This window comes from Triticum urartu, chromosome 5A, assembly GCF_056163025.1.
Source record: "Triticum urartu cultivar PI428250 chromosome 5A, HENAU_Tu73, whole genome shotgun sequence".
In the NCBI taxonomy this organism is placed as follows: Eukaryota; Viridiplantae; Streptophyta; class Magnoliopsida; order Poales; family Poaceae; genus Triticum; species Triticum urartu.
The window spans coordinates 29,208,066-29,215,866 of record NC_141877.1 but is presented as its reverse complement, the minus strand read 5'-3'; positions in this window follow the sequence as shown (position 1 = coordinate 29,215,866).

Genomic DNA, 7,801 nt, shown 5'->3' with positions numbered 1-7,801 from the left:
TCTCGGGCATACATGTAAACAAATATAAAACCTAATATGTGCCTCCAATTAATATAGTATTAGTAGAGTACTTAGTCACGTACTCCATAACATCACCGGGCATTGCACATACAAGATTTAGTGGTACTAAGAGACAAATGCCTATATGCCACGCATGTTCATACTATTTGTGCCTTTCTACTTCACTTACTGCGCTACATTACATAGGTTCGCACGTCCACATCTGGGTACATGTCCGTCTCGTAGTTCCAGTCCCACGCATTCTTCATATAGATGGGATGATCCTTGGATGAAACGTGCACCTTGATGCTAGATGTCTCGCGTGTTGGCAAAAGGATGAACAAAGCTCATGTAAAAATATAGAGTGGAAGAACATAGATTCTCGACGACCGAGAAGGAGCAAGGAACCTCGTGGTGGAGCGTCTGCACTCATAATATTTTATATTATTCAGCGATATAAAATCAACCAATCATCTCCACAATGGACTGGAAGAATAGAAACACGGCAGCCCAGTGTAGTTACATCATACTAGTACATGGCTAACCCACACTATTAGCATATTTCTTGGCTTCCGTGCGACACCTATCTCTAGTAATCCAGCAGCCCGTATCGCTTCTCCCTCCTCGTCTCTCTCAAAGTGCGGCAGGCTGGCGTTTTTGCCGTCTATTGAGGTCGGTTAACTCATCACATGTTAGCGACATGCTAAGAGCATTCTAAAAAAATTCCTTTCCTGTTCTGTTTTCAAAAAGAAAAAAAATCCTTTCACGTACGAATTTGACTGTATGCTTTGAGCAACTTGCATGTCCTATACTGCTCCTGTTTGGATACTCTAATTTAGCTAGAGGTTAGACTAACTCATGACTAACCCAGAACTAACTGTAGCCAAAGAGGTGTTTGGGTGACAGGGTTAGATTGACAATAAATGCACTTGATGGAGAGAGAAAAGTGATTTTTCCATGGTCCCAATGAGAACTATCTCCAGTTAGCACCTCTTGGGTGGGATAGTTTTTTTTGGTGGGTTCGTTGCAACTTGCTCCAATTTAAACCCTCATGTTTGGATAGTTTAGGGCTATTTGAGCCCCAACTAGCTCAAACTAACTCTAACCCATGGATCCAAACAGGGCCTATGGCCAGCCTCGATGCGGAGTAGTCGCGTGCACCGGAAAGCGGCGCTCTCTCGGCCGTCGCGCCGCTTCAAATCCAGCGCTAGTGAGAGGTCGCCTCCGCTCTGGCCGGGCATTAATGTGGCACTGACGCTCCAGGGCGAGCTGACCGTTTCACGCGGGAAGCACGTGCTAGCAAGGGAGTGTAGGTTTTGAACCGTTTCAGGTGTAGTACTGGTAGTTTCCAAAACTACTCAATTATTGCACTCAGTTTCCTAAGAAATTGTGGTAAAAACATTACTCCATAGCCCGCTTCCCTTCTCCTTCCTCTTCCACCGCCCGCGCATGTCCGCGGGAAGCGACCGGTCAACCCTTATATAGGAGTGCTAGCACAAAAAGATGCATGCATGACCACTAAAATTTCTAGATTAAAGCGTCGCTCCGACTGGAGTATGGCGTATGTTGTTACCTTCGGCCGGGCCATGGTTACCGGGCGACGGCGACCAGAGAAGATGCGGTGGGAGGGGAATGAATGCAGCTACTGTTTGGGTTCGCCATCCGGCTTAAATAAATGTGCAGCATCACGTGTATCCGCGGGTGCACAAATTGTAACATATATGTCTGCATAAGTGGGCGTCACGTAACTGGTGTGTGTATGAGAGAGATTCTGAGAGACAGAGTGCGTGTGTGCAACTCTACTCTTCGGACATGTACTCAACCTTTTTCATCGGGATATAAGTATAATGGTATTTACTTTAGCTAGTGATTTACGTGGCCATGTTAACGTGGTTGTATAAAAAAATGTCACTTCCTGCTCGTGATTTGTGTTGTATAATTACAAGCAAGATGCTCGTGCATTGCACAGAACATCAATATGCATCTTTTTTACAAAACACATATTGTGATTTACCCATGCAGGAGTAATCCCATGTGTAAAAACTAATGATATTTCGAGAATTTTATCGGAAAACTGGTACCTCAAGAATGTCATTGAAAAAATGAAAGATGAGAGATAAGGTGAGGAGGAGTGGAGCGTGGTGGTGACTGATGGTCGGAATGGGCGGAGGCATGGGGATGGATGGCGCCGGCAGGCGGCAGCGGCCACCATGCTAGATTGTTCCAGAGACTTTCTTTTTTAATTGCTCAGCAATGAGGTTGTGGGAGATAAGGATGTGGAGAGAGGTGCGGGTATCTTTTGTAAAATTATCATAGTTTGATTTCTATTCGTCAGATATAGATGAGACGGTCTATATTACAAGATGGCAGGCACACCATCATCACCAACTCGGTTTTTTATAAGGGTACAGATGATAAGTTTGCTAACTACTAAAGTAAAGTGGAATTTGTCCATGTTATACAAGTAAATTAAGGTGATTGTTTATCATACGGGTAAGGCTGGATGAAGGGTGATAGGAACAAATGCTCCGCTAGAGTATGTGTGTGTGAGATGGAGTCTTAGTGTGTGTGTGTGTGGGTGGGTGGGTGTGTGTGTGTGTGAGAGAGAGAGAGATGGAGTCTTAGTGTGTGTGTGTGTGTGCATGTGTGTGTGATGGAGTCTTAGTGTGTGTGTGGGGAGTGTGTTTGTGTGTGGGTGGGTGGGTGCATGCATGCGTGCGTGTGTGTGTGTGTGTGTGTTTGCGTGTGTGGGGGGTGGGTGGGTGTGTGTGTGTGTCGCGGGGTCCTCGGTGGCAGATGTAATTTAAGTGTGCATGGCTTCATCATAGAGAGGTGATGTGTAAGGCAGAGGCCACTAACGATGGGATGCGAGAGAGAAAATGCCCGCAGAGAGGGAAGAGAAGGTGTGTGCGCATGAGAGGAGTCGACATCGAGAGAACGTGTTTGTTCGAGAGACACTGAGGAAGACTACTATATATCGATGGTGCATGTAGGCGGGAATTAAACAAAGGGATGGTCTTATTGGTTTCGGGGATATAGGGGAAGAGTGAGAGGGGGTAGCTAGAAGGATATTGTTAAGTATGAGTGTGTGTTTTACCCATCCAGGCAGAAGTTATGTGCACACAAAAAGAGAATGATTCGATGTGGCGTTAGGGTTGAGGGTAATTAACTATGTATGGAGACATAGAGACCTTGAACGTGCATGTGTGAGAGGTATACATGTATACGTGGGATGTGTGTGTGTGCGCGCGCATGATCAAAATAAAAGAAAGAAGACATAAGTCATAAGATCAACGACATGGGAGAGACGGATCGGTATGAAAATATGCATGCATGTGAGAATGCAGGGAAGAAGGCCCGACAATTGAGCATGTGTTTTTGTCTTTAAGAGATAGTGGCATGGACTGGAGCATGCATCTATGGCGAGCAGAGGCAGTAAGGCACAACGATTGTGCAAAAGAGATCAACCTATAAATGAAAGAAGGTTGATGGAGAAACAGATAAATAGAAAGATAAAGATGCTAGCTAGCATGCGTTAGAGATAGGAGTCGAGTGGATCAGAAGGTTGAGTTATGTGTGTGGGTGTGAGAGAGATGAAGACAGGGTGCATGTGACTCACATACAAACAAATATCGGAGAGAAATGAGATCCCAAGAGATGGAGTTTTGTGTCTGCGAGAGAGAAAGATATTTCACAACAAGAGTGATAGCTAGAGAGACATATGAGGGAAAGCAAGATATCTCTAGGGAGAGAGAGTGTGTGTGAACGACATACAAGAGAACGATGGAGAAATATGAAACCCTGGGAGACAGAGTTTGTGTTTGTGTGTGAGAAAGAGATATTTAAGAGGAAGAGTCGTAGGTTCTCATACCTAAGGAGCTAAAGACGTCTCTGTATGAGGGGTGTGCGAGTGGCACACAGGGGAATAGTAGAGAGAAATGAGACCCCGGGAGACAAAGTTTTGTGTTTGTGTGAGAGAAAGAGATTCCACATGGAGAATCATAGTTAGAGACAGATAGCAGGGAGCGAGATATACTTAGAGAGAGATAGAGTGATGAAGGTCGAGGGAGAGAGTACCGTCAGTGTGTTACGAAGATAAAAGATCATTGTCAACATACGGGTAGCACGAGAGATATCCGAGAGACGATGAACGCATATAGGTCTAGAGAGATAGTCCTATATAAGCATGAGTGATAGTTATATGAGACGAATATCTAAATTAAATGGGATTCAAATATTTAAACTGGAGATCACGACATCGATAATATCATAACGCAAATTGGTGTATCAAATATGCATATTCATTTGAATTTGGGGACACGTGTAATGTTATATAGTTTATCAATATTGGTGATCCATAGATTCTTTAATTAGAAACAATGCATGGTTTATATGCAATTAATGTCTAAACGGGATTACACTATATGTTGCGTGTGTGAAACACGTTATACATGTTTGAGAAGTAAAAAACCGCATGAAACACACATTAATTGGAGACAGTTAGCGAGGAATGCATACATTGGATTTCAACATAAAGTGGTTTCAAATATTTGAAAATCCAAATTGATGGATACAACCTTATGAATCTGAGATCATGCCATTTTTAAACCATATTTATGTATAAAGGGTATTGAGCTTTTGAAAGTATATAAAAAATGATGTATACAGAATTTTATTCCAATCGAAAATGGATCACGCCCGAAAAAAACAGAATACAAACGGGATTCGAATTGACTTGGCACGGTAAACGTGCACTCTACAAAATTTGAACGAAGCGGGGAAAGTTGCAGAAACCGCCCGAAACCAAAATCTGCGAGATGGAAATTACTACCGCCTATCCCTGCCACGCAAAGCCTATCTGCTCGATTTCTATAGGTTTCGATAGGGGTAGGTTTGAAATTTCACTCAAACATGACATAACCGCCTCTCACCCAGATTCATACATGGTGGGCGCCAAAACACAGTGTGTCCTCGGCCAAAATCGACTCCCTCCCTGATTCATACACGGTGGGCGCAAAAACAAACTCTCGTCGGCAAATATTCTATGTATGCGAGATTACCGTCCTATCCCCAACCGACCAATATTGTTGTGATGTAGGAAATTTGAAACGAGGGCTAAGTTTGTAAATTTCCTTGCATTTGAGACAAGCACGCCCTCAAGACATGGTTCCCCCCTTCCTCTCTACCTTCATTTCCCCATTCGTACTCTGTGGGCGCCAAAACACCCTCTCCACCCCAGCCTCCTCCGTCCGCCACCCCATCCACCACCATCCTCATCCACCATGCCGGAGCTGATACCCTGACGCCGTCGTCCATTACAAGAGATCGACCTCTCTCATCCACGGCTTCGGACCGGGATCCTTGCATCCCGTCCTCTCGCTTCATCCCCACTGTCGTCCACCTTGCCGGTGCCGCTCCTACGACCATCTCGTCCACCGCGCCCTGTCGCCACCGTCTACCCTCATAGATCTGCTTCCACGCCGCCGAAAGCCATCACTACCGCAGCACCGTCAAATTCTCAGCAGATGCATACACGGCGCCGCACCAGAGGCGGTACTCTTTCGTATCTGCTCAACTTATTTATCGCAGCAAGAAAATAGATCGCCACTGCTTTACTCTAATTTCTTGTCCATCACTTACTTGCTAGTTGAAAGCAAACATTGGTTGCGAAGTTGCCTTTGTCCGGTTTGCACCTTCAGATCCTCCATGGCACGCTCAACACTATACTCCCAATGCTTATGGTTTTCCCCTTTTATATTCCACACTAGTTAAATCGTAGTAGACTAAATTTCAAAATTGGGTCGGTCGATTTTCCAGAGCTCGCCGGAGTTCGCCGGTGCGAACGAAGGGGCTCGGGTGGGGACCGTGGTTGTGGGGGAGGTGGTGGGGCCTCGTCGAACGAAGAAAACTCGACGCGGGTGGGGGCGGGTGGGGGTGGGGGTGGCGGAGGAACACAGGCGGTGGGGGCCGGTGGTCCGGCCGGCGGCCCGTGCGGTGTTCCGTATGGAAAGAATTAGAGACGAGGAAGAAGAAGGGTTAGGAGACGTAGGATCTTCATCCAACCACCTGAAATGGTCAACTAACCCAAATGACAAAAGTCACGCGACTTGCATGCAGACATGCCTTTATATTCAGTATCATCATCGTACCTGCTTAGCACTGCTCCTGAATCCATCAAGCTAAACAACGTGCCACTCATAATTCCAAACTTGTTGCTCAAGTACGAATCTGATCTGATGCTGATATTACTAAAATAGATAACATTTAATTGGTCAGCTAATGTTCCTACTTTACTTTCGAAAAGCACGTGCACCACATATAGAGAGACAGCAGGGAGTTGCTTTCTTAATGCGCTCTGGTTCATCATGTGTGGGCACTGCGCAACGAACATTTTATTATCCAAAATCTGGTTGCTCTTCTTTAGCATGTTCCTCTTCCGTTCTTCTTTAATAAGTACTCTCTCCATTCCTAAATACAAGTCTTTGTATAGATTCCACCATGGACTACATATGGAGCAAAATGAGTGAATCTACACTCTAAAATGTATCTGGATACATCTATATGTGATCCATAGTGGAAATCTCTACCAAGACTTATATTTTGGAACGGAGGGAGTATTATAGTAGTACAGTATATTCCTTGTAGTGAAGATGAGCAAGGACATTTGCAGTGTAGAGGTCTATACGGTCGGTTGTGATGGACACTTTGAACTCTTCGGGCCTCTTTGATTCGTAGGATTTTGTAAACATGGGAATAGGATTTGTAGTGGCCTGCCCACTTGAATCCTATAAGAATAGCAAGGAAATGCGGGGAGTTGTGTCGCCTTTGAGAGTTACACTGATATTAACAGTACCACACCTTCAGTTGAAGAGAGCTGGTATCCGAAGCCTTTCTAGCCATACCGGCAATACTAGCACATATATTCCAGCAAGTTCCACTTTGCTGATTTTACTATGATGCTTACGGTTTTCCAGTTATATCTACACTATGATCTGTGTAGCTTCTTTGTGTCGCACTAGCAGCAGTCCACTCTTGAAGCTAAACACTGTAATGACTTACAAAATTGGCACCAAGGCATTGAGTGCTATTTTGGATGCAATGAAACTCATACGATCCCCACCTATTGATTCTTGTTCAGAATATGATCCTAATGACTATTCTAACCTCGAGGAGTCAAAGGCAGATGGCCTGTCCTATTCACCCATCAAGGTGCATGTTCTAATTTGGCAAGGTTTTTTGATTGCGCGTATCTTGCATATGTTATCTTGCATTTCTTCTACTTTGTTGCACCGCCATCTGCTTAGTTTACTCATCATATATGTCGAGATGCCATGCCCATCCATTATTAATACATATTCCATCTGTCATCATACCATGTTTTTCCACTCAAATGATGTTCTTGTGCATCAGACATCAAAAAGGAAGAGGGTGATTGCTGAACCTGAAGGAGCACCAGCAAAGTCCTTGAAAAACGTGGTTGTGCCGGAGAAATCAGACAGCACCCCACTTATATTGGTTGTACAACCAGTGACACAAAGCGTAGGACCGACTCCAGCAGACTGTACCCATACTTCACTAGCCACACCACTAGCCCCACCACACAGGACCTGCACTCCAGCAAAAGGTATGCCGATTTCAGTTGCCATAGCACCAGCCGCACCACAGAAAAATCCCACTCCAGCAAAAAGTACCGCAAGTCCACCAGCCGAAGACATATCCCAACTACAGAGACGGCCAAATCCTGCAGATTGGAACCCCATTCCATTTATTTCCAGTTTAAAAGACAATGCTTTCAATGTTG